This window comes from Cebidichthys violaceus, unplaced genomic scaffold (genome assembly GCF_023349555.1).
Source record: "Cebidichthys violaceus isolate CVI_PGR_0920_01 unplaced genomic scaffold, fCebVio1.0.p SCAF_16, whole genome shotgun sequence".
Lineage (NCBI taxonomy): Eukaryota > Metazoa > Chordata > Actinopteri > Perciformes > Stichaeidae > Cebidichthys > Cebidichthys violaceus.
In genome coordinates, this window is record NW_027176329.1 from 2,532,528 (window position 1) to 2,545,259 (window position 12,732).

Genomic DNA, 12,732 nt, shown 5'->3' on the forward strand with positions numbered 1-12,732 from the left:
GTCATTTAATACAGCTCTATAGTTTATTGCTTTGAAGTGTGACAATACATAAATTCTGTCTATACGGGTTTTGGTTTTTGAGTCAAACCTGGTGAATTAATTTCCTGAAGGGTTTACAGATCTATTAATTTAGTTTCTTCACATACTTGTTTTAAAAATGTGCCCTCTGGACTCAGTTTGAAGGGCTTCTTACTACATTTGTCTTTTTCTTCAGTAACTGTGTTAAAGTCACCACATAATATAATTTTACAACCTACTGACAATAATTCTCTGAGTCTTTTAAATAAACCGATTTTTGGGGATTTGTCGGGAGAAATATAAACATTTATTATTCAGTGTTTTTATCCTCTAAAAAGGCAATCTAGCATAAAAAGCCTGCCTGGACTACTTTTTCTAATAATAACAACATCATGAGTCTTAAAAAAAATACCAATACCATCAGCCCTGCTCTCACCTATAGATATTACACATTTACCTTTAGGCCACATGTCACAAACATTATCAACGTCCTGAGTACATAGAATGTCAAAGTCAATGTGCAATAAATACTTGTTTTGACGATAAACACTCGACTGAGCTCCACGAACGTCACAGGTAGCGATTTTAAGGATTTTAGTATTTTATCCCAACGATGTGTTACTTCTTCATCCAGCCAGTACTGCCATTACTTGGAGAAGGCGTGGTTTGCAGTCAACAAGCCAATCAAATGCACCATTAACATGACCGTAGACCCTCTAAGGCGAATATTGCACCATGTGTTTTGTGAGTGTCGGACCAGATACAGTTGAATGTTTTTGGGACCGTAGGCATCCCTTCGCAGTGGCAATTTCATAGTCCATGAAGTTCTACTGAGAAGTGATTGTTGCTGGTTGAAAACTTAACCCAATACCCCGCCGAGATGACTTGAAATATAGTCAGTTATGGCAATTTTTGTTGGTCTCAGATGAGACTTAATACTTTGTGCAAATGTAAAACCCTGAATTCAACAGTAGATTGATTGAAGTTGTCATTCAAATATCCACAAAAGATGAACTTTTTTAAGTTGACTGTCTATGATTTACCAACTTTTTCAGCAGAATAGAATTCATGATCAAATACGCCTGTCCATTGTCATCTTTGCTTCCCAAAGTAGTGTCATTTACTATTTTTTCCCAACGATGTGTTACTTCTTCATCCAGCCAGGATTGCCATTACTTGGAGAAGGCGTGGTTTGCAGTCAACAAGCCAATCAAATGCACCATTAACATGACCGTAGACCCTCTAAGGCGAATATTGCACCATGTGTTTTGTGAGTGTCGGACCAGATACAGTTGAATGTTTTTGGGACCGTAGGCATCCCTTCGCAGAGGCAATTTCATAGTCTATGAAGTTTTACTGAGACGTGATTGTTGCTGGTTGAAAACTTAACCCAATACCCCGCCGAGATGACTTGAAATATAGTCAGCTATGGCAATTTTTGTCAGTCTCAGATGAGACTTAATACTTTGTGCAAATGTAAAACCCGGAATTCAACAGTAGATTGATTGAAGTTGTCATTCAAATATCCACAAAAGATGAACTTTCTTGAGTTGTCTGCCTATGATTTACCAACTTTTTCAGCAGGATAGAATTCATGATCAAATACGCCTGTCCATTGTCATCTTTGCTTACCAAAGTAGTGTCATTTACTATTTTTTCCCAACGATGTGTTACTTCTTCATCCAGCCAGTACTGCCATTACTTGGAGAAGGCGTGGTTTGCAGTCAACAAGCCAATCAAATGCACCATTAACATGACCGTAGACCCTCTAAGGCGAATATTGCACCATGTGTTTTGTGAGTGTCGGACCAGATACAGTTGAATGTTTTTGGGACCGTAGGCATCCCTTCGCAGAGGCAATTTCATAGTCCATGGAGTTCTACTGAGATGTGATTGTTGCTGGTTGAAAACTTAACCCAATACCCCGCCGAGATGACTTGAAATATAGTCAGCAATGGCAATTTTTGTCGGTCTCAGATGAGACTTAATACTTTGTGCAAATGTAAAACCCTGAATTCAACAGTAGATTGATTGAAGTTGTCATTCAAATATCCACAAAAGATGAACTTTCTTGAGTTGTCTGCCTATGATTTACCAACTTTTTCAGCAGGATAGAATTCATGATCAAATACGCCTGTCCATTGTCATCTTTGCTTACCAAAGTATTGTCATTTAGTATTTTTTCCCAACGATGTGTTACTTCTTCATCCAGCCAGGATTGCCATTACTTGGAGAAGGCGTGGTTTGCAGTCAACAAGCCAATCAAATGCACCATTAACATGACCGTAGACCCTCTAAGGCGAATATTGCACCATGTGTTTTGTGAGTGTCGGACCAGATACAGTTGAATGTTTTTGGGACCGTAGGCATCCCTTCGCAGAGGCAATTTCATAGTCCATGAAGTTCTACTGAGACGTGATTGTTGCTGGTTGAAAACTTAACCCAATACCCTGCCGAGATGACTTGAAATATAGTCAGCTATGGCAATTTTTGTCTGTCTCAGATGAGACTTAATACTTTGTGCAAATGTAAAATCCTGAATTCAACAGTAGATTGATTGATGTTGTCATTCAGATATCCACTAAATAGACCAACTTTCTTAAGTTGTCTGCCTGTGATTTACCAACTTTTTCATTAGGATAGAATTCATGATCAAATACGCCTGTCCATTGTCATCTTTGCTTCCCAAAGTAGTGTCATTTAGTATTTTTTCCCAACGATGTGTTACTTCTTCATCCAGCCAGTACTGCCATTACTGGAGAAGGCGTGGTTTGCAGTCAACAAGCCAATCAAATGCACCATTAACATGACCGTAGACCCTCTAAGGCGAATATTGCACCATGTGTTTTGTGAGTGTCGGACCAGATACAGTTGAATGTTTTTGGGACCATAGGCATCCCTTCGCAGATGCAATTTCATAGTCCATAGAGTTCTACTGAGACGTGATTGTTGCTGGTTGAAAACTTAACCCAATACCCCGCCGAGATGACTTGAAATATAGTCAGCTATGGCAATTTTTGTCGGTCTCAGATGAGACTTAATACTTTGTGCAGATGTAAAACCCAGAATTCAACAGTAGATTGATTGAAGTTGTCATTCAAATATCCACAAAAGATGAATTTTCTTTAGTTGTCTGCCTATGATTTACCAACTTTTTCAGCAGGATAGAATTCATGATCAAATACGCCTGTCCATTGTCATCTTTGCTTCCCAAAGTAGTGTCATTTAGTATTTTTTCCCAACGATGTGTTACTTCTTCATCCAGCCAGTACTGCCATTACTTGGAGAAGGCGTGGTTTGCAGTCAACAAGCCAATCAAATGCACCATTAACATGACCGTAGACCCTCTAAGGCGAATATTGCACCATGTGTTTTGTGAGTGTCGGACCAGATACAGTTGAATGTTTTTGGGACCGTAGAAATCCCTTCGCAGAGGCAATTTCATAGTCCATGAAGTTCTACTGAGACGTGATTGTTGCTGGTTGAAAACTTAACCCAATACCCCGCCGAGATGACTTGAAATATAGTCAGCTATGGCAATTTTTGTCGGTCTCAGATGAGACTTAATACTTTGTGCAAATGTAAAACCCTGAATTCAACAGTAGATTGATTGATGTTGTCACTCAGATATCCACTAAATAGATGAACTTTCTTGATTTGTCTGCCTATGATTTACCAACTTTTTCATCAGGATATAATTCATGATCAAATACGCCTGTCCATTGTCATCTTTGCTTACCAAAGTATTGTCATTTAGTATTTTTTCCCAACAATGTGTTACTTCTTCATCCAGCCAGGATTGCCATTACTTGGAGAAGGCGTGGTTTGCAGTCAACAAGCCAATCAAATGCACCATTAACATGACCGTAGACCCTCTAAGGCGAATATTGCACCATGTGTTTTGTGAGTGTCGGACCAGATACAGTTGAATGTTTTTGGGACCGTAGGCATCCCTTCGCAGAGGCAATTTCGTAGTCCGTGAAGTTCTACTGAGACGTGATTGTTGCTGGTTGAAAACTTAACCCAATACCCCGCCGAGATGACTTGAAATAGTCAGCTATGGCAATTTTTGTCGGTCTCAGATGAGACCTAATACTTTGTGCAAATGTAAAACCCTGAATTCAGCAGTAGATTGATTGAAGTTGTCATTCAAATATCCACAAGAGATGAACTTTTTTAAGTTGACTGCCTATGATTTACCAACTTTTTCAGCAGGATAGAATTCATGATCAAATACGCCCGTCCATTGTCAACTTTCCTTAACAAAGTATTGTCATTTAGTATTTTTTCCCAACAATGTGTTACTTCTTCATCCAGCCAGGATTGCCATTACTTGGAGAAGGCGTGGCTTGCAGTCAACAAGCCAATCAAATGCACCATTAACATGACCGTAGACCCTCTAAGGCGAATATTGCACCATGTGTTTTGTGAGTGTCGGACCAGATACAGTTGAATGTTTTTGGGACCGTAGGCATCCCTTCGCAGAGGCAATTTCATAGTCCATGAAGTTCTACTGAGACGTGATTGTTGCTGGTTGAAAACTTAACCCAATACCCCGCCGAGATGACTTGAAATATAGTCAGCTATGGCAATTTTTGTCGGTCTCAGATGAGACTTAATACTTTGTGCAAATGTAAAACCCTGAATTCAACAGTAGATTGATTGAAGTTGTCATTCAAATATCCACAAAAGATGAGCTTTTTCAAGTTGACTGCCTATGATTTACCAACTTTTATAGCAGGATAGAATTCATGATCAAATACGCCTATCCATTGTCATCTTTGCTTCCCAAAGTAGTGTCATTTACTATTTTTTCCCAACGATGTGTTACTTCTTCATCCAGCCAGTACTGCCATTACTTGGAGAAGGCGTGGTTTGCAGTCAACAAGCCAATCAAATGCACCATTAACATGACCGTAGACCCTCTAAGGCGAATATTGCACCATGTGTTTTGTGAGTGTCGGACCAGATACAGTTGAATGTTTTTGGGACCGTAGGCATCCCTTCGCAGAGGCAATTTCATAGTCCATGAAGTTCTACTGAGACGTGATTGTTGCTGGTTGAAAACTTAACCCAATACCCCGCCGAGATGATTTGAAATATAGTCAGCTATGGCAATTTTTGTCAGTCTCAGATGAGACTTAATACTTTGTGCAAATGTAAAACCCTGAATTCAACAGTCGATTGATTGAAGTTGTCATTCAAATATCCACAAAAGATGATGAACTTTCTTGAGTTGTCTGCCTGTGATTTACCAACTTTTTCAGCAGGATAGAATTCATGATCAAATACGCCTGTCCATTGTCATCTTTGCTTACCAAAGTATTGTCATTTAGTATTTTTTCCCAAGGTGTGTTACTTCTTCATCCAGCCAGTACTGCCATTACTTGTAGAAGGCGTGGTTTGCAGTCAACAAGCCAATCAAATGCACCATTAACATGACCGTAGACCCTCTAAGGCGAATATTGCACCATGTGTTTTGTGAGTGTCGGACGAGATACAGTTGAATGTTTTTGGGACCGTAGGCATCCCTTCGCAGAGGCAATTTCATAGTCCATGAAGTTCTACTGAGACGTGATTGTTGCTGGTTGAAAACTTAACCCAATACCCCGCCGAGATGACTTGAAATATAGTCAGCTATGGCAATTTTTGTCGGTCTCAGATGAGACTTAATACTTTGTGCAAATGTAAAACCCTGAATTCAACAGTAGATTGATTGAAGTTGTCATTCAAATATCCACAAAAGATGAGCTTTTTCAAGTTGACTGCCTATGATTTACCAACTTTTATAGCAGGATAGAATTCATGATCAAATACGCCTATCCATTGTCATCTTTGCTTCCCAAAGTAGTGTCATTTACTATTTTTTCCCAACGATGTGTTACTTCTTCATCCAGCCAGTACTGCCATTACTTGGAGAAGGCGTGGTTTGCAGTCAACAAGCCAATCAAATGCACCATTAACATGACCGTAGACCCTCTAAGGCGAATATTGCACCATGTGTTTTGTGAGTGTCGGACCAGATACAGTTGAATGTTTTTGGGACCGTAGGCATCCCTTCGCAGAGGCAATTTCATAGTCCATGAAGTTCTACTGAGACGTGATTGTTGCTGGTTGAAAACTTAACCCAATACCCCGCCGAGATGATTTGAAATATAGTCAGCTATGGCAATTTTTGTCAGTCTCAGATGAGACTTAATACTTTGTGCAAATGTAAAACCCTGAATTCAACAGTAGATTGATTGAAGTTGTCATTCAAATATCCACAAAAGATGATGAACTTTCTTGAGTTGTCTGCCTGTGATTTACCAACTTTTTCAGCAGGATAGAATTCATGATCAAATACGCCTGTCCATTGTCATCTTTGCTTACCAAAGTATTGTCATTTAGTATTTTTTCCCAAGGTGTGTTACTTCTTCATCCAGCCAGGATTGCCATTACTTGGAGAAGGCGTGGTTTGCAGTCAACAAGCCAATCAAATGCACCATTAACATGACCGTAGACCCTCTAAGGCGAATATTGCACCATGTGTTTTGTGAGTGTCGGACCAGATACAGTTGAATGTTTTTGGGACCGTAGGCATCCCTTCGCAGAGGCAATTTCGTAGTCCGTGAAGTTCTACTGAGACGTGATTGTTGCTGGTTGAAAACTTAACCCAATACCCCGCCGAGATGACTTGAAATAGTCAGCTATGGCAATTTTTGTCGGTCTCAGATGAGACCTAATACTTTGTGCAAATGTAAAACCCTGAATTCAACAGTAGATTGATTGAAGTTGTCATTCAAATATCCACAAGAGATGAACTTTTTTAAGTTGACTGCCTATGATTTACCAACTTTTTCAGCAGGATAGAATTCATGATCAAATACGCCCGTCCATTGTCAACTTTCCTTAACAAAGTATTGTCATTTAGTATTTTTTCCCAACGATGTGTTACTTCTTCATCCAGCCAGGATTGCCATTACTTGGAGAAGGCGTGGCTTGCAGTCAACAAGCCAATCAAATGCACCATTAACATGACCGTAGACCCTCTAAGGCGAATATTGCACCATGTGTTTTGTGAGTGTCGGACCAGATACAGTTGAATGTTTTTGGGACCGTAGGCATCCCTTCGCAGAGGCAATTTCATAGTCCATGAAGTTCTACTGAGACGTGATTGTTGCTGGTTGAAAACTTAACCCAATACCCCGCCGAGATGACTTGAAATATAGTCAGCTATGGCAATTTTTGTCGGTCTCAGATGAGACTTAATACTTTGTGCAAATGTAAAACCCTGAATTCAACAGTAGATTGATTGAAGTTGTCATTCAAATATCCACAAAAGATGAGCTTTTTCAAGTTGACTGCCTATGATTTACCAACTTTTATAGCAGGATAGAATTCATGATCAAATACGCCTGTCCATTGTCATCTTTGCTTCCCAAAGTAGTGTCATTTAGTATTTTTTCCCAACGATGTGTTACTTCTTCATCCAGCCAGGATTGCCATTACTTGGAGAAGGCGTGGCTTGCAGTCAACAAGCCAATCAAATGCACCATTAACATGACCGTAGACCCTCTAAGGCGAATATTGCACCATGTGTTTTGTGAGTGTCGGACCAGATACAGTTGAATGTTTTTGGGACCGTAGGCATCCCTTCGCAGAGGCAATTTCATAGTCCATGAAGTTCTACTGAGACGTGATTGTTGCTGGTTGAAAACTTAACCCAATACCCCGCCGAGATGACTTGAAATATAGTCAGCTATGGCAATTTTTGTCGGTCTCAGATGAGACTTAATACTTTGTGCAAATGTAAAACCCTGAATTCAACAGTAGATTGATTGAAGTTGTCATTCAAATATCCACAAAAGATGAGCTTTTTCAAGTTGACTGCCTATGATTTACCAACTTTTATAGCAGGATAGAATTCATGATCAAATACGCCTGTCCATTGTCATCTTTGTTTCCCAAAGTAGTGTCATTTAGTATTTTTTCCCAACGATGTGTTACTTCTTCATCCAGCCAGTACTGCCATTACTTGGAGAAGGCGTGGTTTGCAGTCAACAAGCCAATCAAATGCACCATTAACATGACCGTAGACCCTCTAAGGCGAATATTGCACCATGTGTTTTGTGAGTGTCGGACCAGATACAGTTGAATGTTTTTGGGACCGTAGGCATCCCTTCGCAGAGGCAATTTCATAGTCCATGAAGTTCTACTGAGACGTGATTGTTGCTGGTTGAAAACTTAACCCAATACCCCGCCGAGATGACTTGAAATATAGTCAGCTATGGCAATTTTTGTCGGTCTCAGATGAGACTTAATACTTTTTGCAAATGTAAAACCCTGAATTCAACAGTAGATTGATTGAAGTTGTCATTCAAATATCCACAAAAGATGAACTTTCTTGAGTTGTCTGCCTATGATTTACCAACTTTTTCAGCAGGATAGAATTCATGATCAAATACGCCTGTCCATTGTCATCTTTGCTTACCAAAGTATTGTCATTTAGTATTTTTTCCCAACGATGTGTTACTTCTTCATCCAGCCAGTACTGCCATTACTTGGAGAAGGCGTGGTTTGCAGTCAACAAGCCAATCAAATGCACCATTAACATGACCGTAGACCCTCTAAGGCGAATATTGCACCATGTGTTTTGTGAGTGTCGGACCAGATACAGTTGAATGTTTTTGGGACCGTAGGCATCCCTTCGCAGAGGCAATTTCATAGTCCATGAAGTTCTACTGAGACGTGATTGTTGCTGGTTGAAAACTTAACCCAATACCCCGCCGAGATGACTTGAAATATAGTCAGCTATGGCAATTTTTGTCAGTCTCAGATGAGACTTAATACTTTGTGCAAATGTAAAACCCTGAATTCAACAGTAGATTGATTGAAGTTGTCATTCAAATATCCACAAAAGATGAACTTTCTTGAGTTGTCTGCCTATGATTTACCAACTTTTTCAGCAGGATAGAATTCATGATCAAATACGCCTGTCCATTGTCATCTTTGCTTACCAAAGTAGTGTCATTTAGTATTTTTTCCCAACGATGTGTTACTTCTTCATCCAGCCAGTACTGCCATTACTTGGAGAAGGCGTGGCTTGCAGTCAACAAGCCAATCAAATGCACCATTAACATGACCGTAGACCCTCTAAGGCGAATATTGCACCATGTGTTTTGTGAGTGTCGGACCAGATACAGTTGAATGTTTTTGGGACCGTAGGCATCCCTTCGCAGAGGCAATTTCATAGTCCATGAAGTTCTACTGAGACGTGATTGTTGCTGGTTGAAAACTTAACCCAATACCCCGCCGAGATGATTTGAAATATAGTCAGCTATGGCAATTTTTGTCGGTCTCAGATGAGACTTAATACTTTGTGCAAATGTAAAACCCTGAATTCAACAGTAGATTGATTGAAGTTGTCATTCAAATATCCACAAAAGATGAACTTTCTTGAGTTGTCTGCCTATGATTTACCAACTTTTTCAGCAGGATAGAATTCATGATCAAATACGCCTGTCCATTGTCATCTTTGCTTACCAAAGTATTGTCATTTACTATTTTTTCCCAAGGTGTGTTACTTCTTCATCCAGCCAGGATTGCCATTACTTGGAGAAGGCGTGGTTTGCAGTCAACAAGCCAATCAAATGCACCATTAACATGACCGTAGACCCTCTAAGGCGAATATTGCACCATGTGTTTTGTGAGTGTCGGACCAGATACAGTTGAATGTTTTTGGGACCGTAGGCATCCCTTCGCAGAGGCAATTTCATAGTCCATGAAGTTCTACTGAGACGTGATTGTTGCTGGTTGAAAACTTAACCCAATACCCCCCCGAGATGACTTGAAATATAGTCAGCTATGGCAATTTTTGTCTGTCTCAGATGAGACTTAATACTTTGTGCAAATGTGAAACCCTGAATTCAACAGTAGATTGATTGAAGTTGTCATTCAAATATCCACAGAAGATGAGCTTTTTCAAGTTGACTGCCTATGATTTACCAACTTTTATAGCAGGATAGAATTCATGATCAAATACGCCTATCCATTGTCATCTTTGCTTCCCAAAGTAGTGTCATTTAGTATTTTTTCCCAACGATGTGTTACTTCTTCATCCAGCCAGTACTGCCATTACTTGTAGAAGGCGTGGTTTGCAGTCAACAAGCCAATCAAATGCACCATTAACATGACCGTAGACCCTCTAAGGCGAATATTGCACCATGTGTTTTGTGAGTGTCGGACCAGATACAGTTGAATGTTTTTGGGACCGTAGGCATCCCTTCGCAGAGGCAATTTCATAGTCCATGAAGTTCTACTGAGACGTGATTGTTGCTGGTTGAAAACTTAACCCAATACCCCGCCGAGATGACTTGAAATATAGTCAGCTATGGCAATTTTTGTCTGTCTCAGATGAGACTTAATACTTTGTGCAAATGTGAAACCCTGAATTCAACAGTAGATTGATTGAAGTTGTCATTCAAATATCCACAAAAGATGAGCTTTTTCAAGTTGACTGCCTATGATTTACCAACTTTTATAGCAGGATAGAATTCATGATCAAATACGCCTATCCATTGTCATCTTTGCTTCCCAAAGTAGTGTCATTTACTATTTTTTCCCAACGATGTGTTACTTCTTCATCCAGCCAGTACTGCCATTACTTGTAGAAGGCGTGGTTTGCAGTCAACAAGCCAATCAAATGCACCATTAACATGACCGTAGACCCTCTAAGGCGAATATTGCACCATGTGTTTTGTGAGTGTCGGACCAGATACAGTTGAATGTTTTTGGGACCGTAGGCATCCCTTCGCAGAGGCAATTTCATAGTCCATGAAGTTCTACTGAGACGTGATTGTTGCTGGTTGAAAACTTAACCCAATACCCCGCCGAGATGACTTGAAATAGTCAGCTATGGCAATTTTTGTCGGTCTCAGATGAGACCTAATACTTTGTGCAAATGTAAAACCCTGAATTCAACAGTAGATTGATTGAAGTTGTCATTCAAATATCCACAAGAGATGAACTTTTTCAAGTTGACTGCCTATGATTTACCAACTTTTATAGCAGGATAGAATTCATGATCAAATACGCCTATCCATTGTCATCTTTGCTTCCCAAAGTAGTGTCATTTACTATTTTTTCCCAACGATGTGTTACTTCTTCATCCAGCCAGTACTGCCATTACTTGGAGAAGGCGTGGTTTGCAGTCAACAAGCCAATCAAATGCACCATTAACATGACCGTAGACCCTCTAAGGCGAATATTGCACCATGTGTTTTGTGAGTGTCGGACCAGATACAGTTGAATGTTTTTGGGACCGTAGGCATCCCTTCGCAGAGGCAATTTCATAGTCCATGAAGTTCTACTGAGACGTGATTGTTGCTGGTTGAAAACTTAACCCAATACCCCGCCGAGATGATTTGAAATATAGTCAGCTATGGCAATTTTTGTCAGTCTCAGATGAGACTTAATACTTTGTGCAAATGTAAAACCCTGAATTCAACAGTAGATTGATTGAAGTTGTCATTCAAATATCCACAAAAGATGATGAACTTTCTTGAGTTGTCTGCCTGTGATTTACCAACTTTTTCAGCAGGATAGAATTCATGATCAAATACGCCTGTCCATTGTCATCTTTGCTTACCAAAGTATTGTCATTTAGTATTTTTTCCCAAGGTGTGTTACTTCTTCATCCAGCCAGGATTGCCATTACTTGGAGAAGGCGTGGTTTGCAGTCAACAAGCCAATCAAATGCACCATTAACATGACCGTAGACCCTCTAAGGCGAATATTGCACCATGTGTTTTGTGAGTGTCGGACCAGATACAGTTGAATGTTTTTGGGACCGTAGGCATCCCTTCGCAGAGGCAATTTCGTAGTCCGTGAAGTTCTACTGAGACGTGATTGTTGCTGGTTGAAAACTTAACCCAATACCCCGCCGAGATGACTTGAAATAGTCAGCTATGGCAATTTTTGTCGGTCTCAGATGAGACCTAATACTTTGTGCAAATGTAAAACCCTGAATTCAACAGTAGATTGATTGAAGTTGTCATTCAAATATCCACAAGAGATGAACTTTTTTAAGTTGACTGCCTATGATTTACCAACTTTTTCAGCAGGATAGAATTCATGATCAAATACGCCCGTCCATTGTCAACTTTCCTTAACAAAGTATTGTCATTTAGTATTTTTTCCCAACGATGTGTTACTTCTTCATCCAGCCAGGATTGCCATTACTTGGAGAAGGCGTGGCTTGCAGTCAACAAGCCAATCAAATGCACCATTAACATGACCGTAGACCCTCTAAGGCGAATATTGCACCATGTGTTTTGTGAGTGTCGGACCAGATACAGTTGAATGTTTTTGGGACCGTAGGCATCCCTTCGCAGAGGCAATTTCATAGTCCATGAAGTTCTACTGAGACGTGATTGTTGCTGGTTGAAAACTTAACCCAATACCCCGCCGAGATGACTTGAAATATAGTCAGCTATGGCAATTTTTGTCGGTCTCAGATGAGACTTAATACTTTGTGCAAATGTAAAACCCTGAATTCAACAGTAGATTGATTGAAGTTGTCATTCAAATATCCACAAAAGATGAGCTTTTTCAAGTTGACTGCCTATGATTTACCAACTTTTATAGCAGGATAGAATTCATGATCAAATACGCCTGTCCATTGTCATCTTTGCTTCCCAAAGTAGTGTCATTTAGTATTTTTTCCCAACGATG

The 12,732-nt window shown here is 40.0% G+C and overlaps 23 non-coding genes across 23 annotated transcripts; all 23 read left to right on the top strand.

The window, feature by feature from the left end:
* The first annotated feature begins 808 nt into the window (after positions 1–808).
* LOC137873302 (U4 spliceosomal RNA) lies at positions 809–949 on the top strand. Its single transcript, XR_011103154.1, has one exon. It is a non-coding gene; the product is annotated as a U4 spliceosomal RNA (small nuclear RNA).
* Positions 950–1,334: 385 nt separating this feature from the next.
* LOC137873235 (U4 spliceosomal RNA) lies at positions 1,335–1,475 on the top strand. The gene has a single exon (XR_011103091.1). It is a non-coding gene; the product is annotated as a U4 spliceosomal RNA (small nuclear RNA).
* Positions 1,476–1,860: 385 nt separating this feature from the next.
* LOC137873304 (U4 spliceosomal RNA) lies at positions 1,861–2,001 on the top strand. The gene has a single exon (XR_011103156.1). It is a non-coding gene; the product is annotated as a U4 spliceosomal RNA (small nuclear RNA).
* Positions 2,002–2,386: 385 nt separating this feature from the next.
* Positions 2,387–2,527, top strand: LOC137873292 (U4 spliceosomal RNA). Its single transcript, XR_011103145.1, has one exon. It is a non-coding gene; the product is annotated as a U4 spliceosomal RNA (small nuclear RNA).
* Positions 2,528–2,913: 386 nt separating this feature from the next.
* On the top strand, positions 2,914–3,054 carry LOC137873306 (U4 spliceosomal RNA). The gene has a single exon (XR_011103158.1). It is a non-coding gene; the product is annotated as a U4 spliceosomal RNA (small nuclear RNA).
* A 385-nt stretch (positions 3,055–3,439) lies between these two features.
* Positions 3,440–3,580, top strand: LOC137873248 (U4 spliceosomal RNA). Its single transcript, XR_011103103.1, has one exon. It is a non-coding gene; the product is annotated as a U4 spliceosomal RNA (small nuclear RNA).
* A 387-nt stretch (positions 3,581–3,967) lies between these two features.
* On the top strand, positions 3,968–4,106 carry LOC137873236 (U4 spliceosomal RNA). Its single transcript, XR_011103092.1, has one exon. It is a non-coding gene; the product is annotated as a U4 spliceosomal RNA (small nuclear RNA).
* A 385-nt stretch (positions 4,107–4,491) lies between these two features.
* Positions 4,492–4,632, top strand: LOC137873249 (U4 spliceosomal RNA). The gene has a single exon (XR_011103104.1). It is a non-coding gene; the product is annotated as a U4 spliceosomal RNA (small nuclear RNA).
* Positions 4,633–5,017: 385 nt separating this feature from the next.
* LOC137873273 (U4 spliceosomal RNA) lies at positions 5,018–5,158 on the top strand. Its single transcript, XR_011103127.1, has one exon. It is a non-coding gene; the product is annotated as a U4 spliceosomal RNA (small nuclear RNA).
* A 387-nt stretch (positions 5,159–5,545) lies between these two features.
* Positions 5,546–5,686, top strand: LOC137873250 (U4 spliceosomal RNA). Its single transcript, XR_011103105.1, has one exon. It is a non-coding gene; the product is annotated as a U4 spliceosomal RNA (small nuclear RNA).
* A 385-nt stretch (positions 5,687–6,071) lies between these two features.
* Positions 6,072–6,212, top strand: LOC137873275 (U4 spliceosomal RNA). The gene has a single exon (XR_011103128.1). It is a non-coding gene; the product is annotated as a U4 spliceosomal RNA (small nuclear RNA).
* A 387-nt stretch (positions 6,213–6,599) lies between these two features.
* LOC137873237 (U4 spliceosomal RNA) lies at positions 6,600–6,738 on the top strand. The gene has a single exon (XR_011103093.1). It is a non-coding gene; the product is annotated as a U4 spliceosomal RNA (small nuclear RNA).
* Positions 6,739–7,123: 385 nt separating this feature from the next.
* On the top strand, positions 7,124–7,264 carry LOC137873251 (U4 spliceosomal RNA). The gene has a single exon (XR_011103106.1). It is a non-coding gene; the product is annotated as a U4 spliceosomal RNA (small nuclear RNA).
* A 385-nt stretch (positions 7,265–7,649) lies between these two features.
* LOC137873252 (U4 spliceosomal RNA) lies at positions 7,650–7,790 on the top strand. Its single transcript, XR_011103107.1, has one exon. It is a non-coding gene; the product is annotated as a U4 spliceosomal RNA (small nuclear RNA).
* Positions 7,791–8,175: 385 nt separating this feature from the next.
* LOC137873253 (U4 spliceosomal RNA) lies at positions 8,176–8,316 on the top strand. Its single transcript, XR_011103108.1, has one exon. It is a non-coding gene; the product is annotated as a U4 spliceosomal RNA (small nuclear RNA).
* Positions 8,317–8,701: 385 nt separating this feature from the next.
* Positions 8,702–8,842, top strand: LOC137873241 (U4 spliceosomal RNA). Its single transcript, XR_011103097.1, has one exon. It is a non-coding gene; the product is annotated as a U4 spliceosomal RNA (small nuclear RNA).
* Positions 8,843–9,227: 385 nt separating this feature from the next.
* Positions 9,228–9,368, top strand: LOC137873283 (U4 spliceosomal RNA). Its single transcript, XR_011103136.1, has one exon. It is a non-coding gene; the product is annotated as a U4 spliceosomal RNA (small nuclear RNA).
* Positions 9,369–9,752: 384 nt separating this feature from the next.
* LOC137873299 (U4 spliceosomal RNA) lies at positions 9,753–9,893 on the top strand. Its single transcript, XR_011103152.1, has one exon. It is a non-coding gene; the product is annotated as a U4 spliceosomal RNA (small nuclear RNA).
* A 385-nt stretch (positions 9,894–10,278) lies between these two features.
* Positions 10,279–10,419, top strand: LOC137873272 (U4 spliceosomal RNA). Its single transcript, XR_011103126.1, has one exon. It is a non-coding gene; the product is annotated as a U4 spliceosomal RNA (small nuclear RNA).
* Positions 10,420–10,804: 385 nt separating this feature from the next.
* On the top strand, positions 10,805–10,943 carry LOC137873234 (U4 spliceosomal RNA). Its single transcript, XR_011103090.1, has one exon. It is a non-coding gene; the product is annotated as a U4 spliceosomal RNA (small nuclear RNA).
* A 385-nt stretch (positions 10,944–11,328) lies between these two features.
* Positions 11,329–11,469, top strand: LOC137873276 (U4 spliceosomal RNA). Its single transcript, XR_011103129.1, has one exon. It is a non-coding gene; the product is annotated as a U4 spliceosomal RNA (small nuclear RNA).
* A 387-nt stretch (positions 11,470–11,856) lies between these two features.
* On the top strand, positions 11,857–11,995 carry LOC137873238 (U4 spliceosomal RNA). The gene has a single exon (XR_011103094.1). It is a non-coding gene; the product is annotated as a U4 spliceosomal RNA (small nuclear RNA).
* Positions 11,996–12,380: 385 nt separating this feature from the next.
* LOC137873254 (U4 spliceosomal RNA) lies at positions 12,381–12,521 on the top strand. Its single transcript, XR_011103109.1, has one exon. It is a non-coding gene; the product is annotated as a U4 spliceosomal RNA (small nuclear RNA).
* Positions 12,522–12,732: the final 211 nt, after the last annotated feature.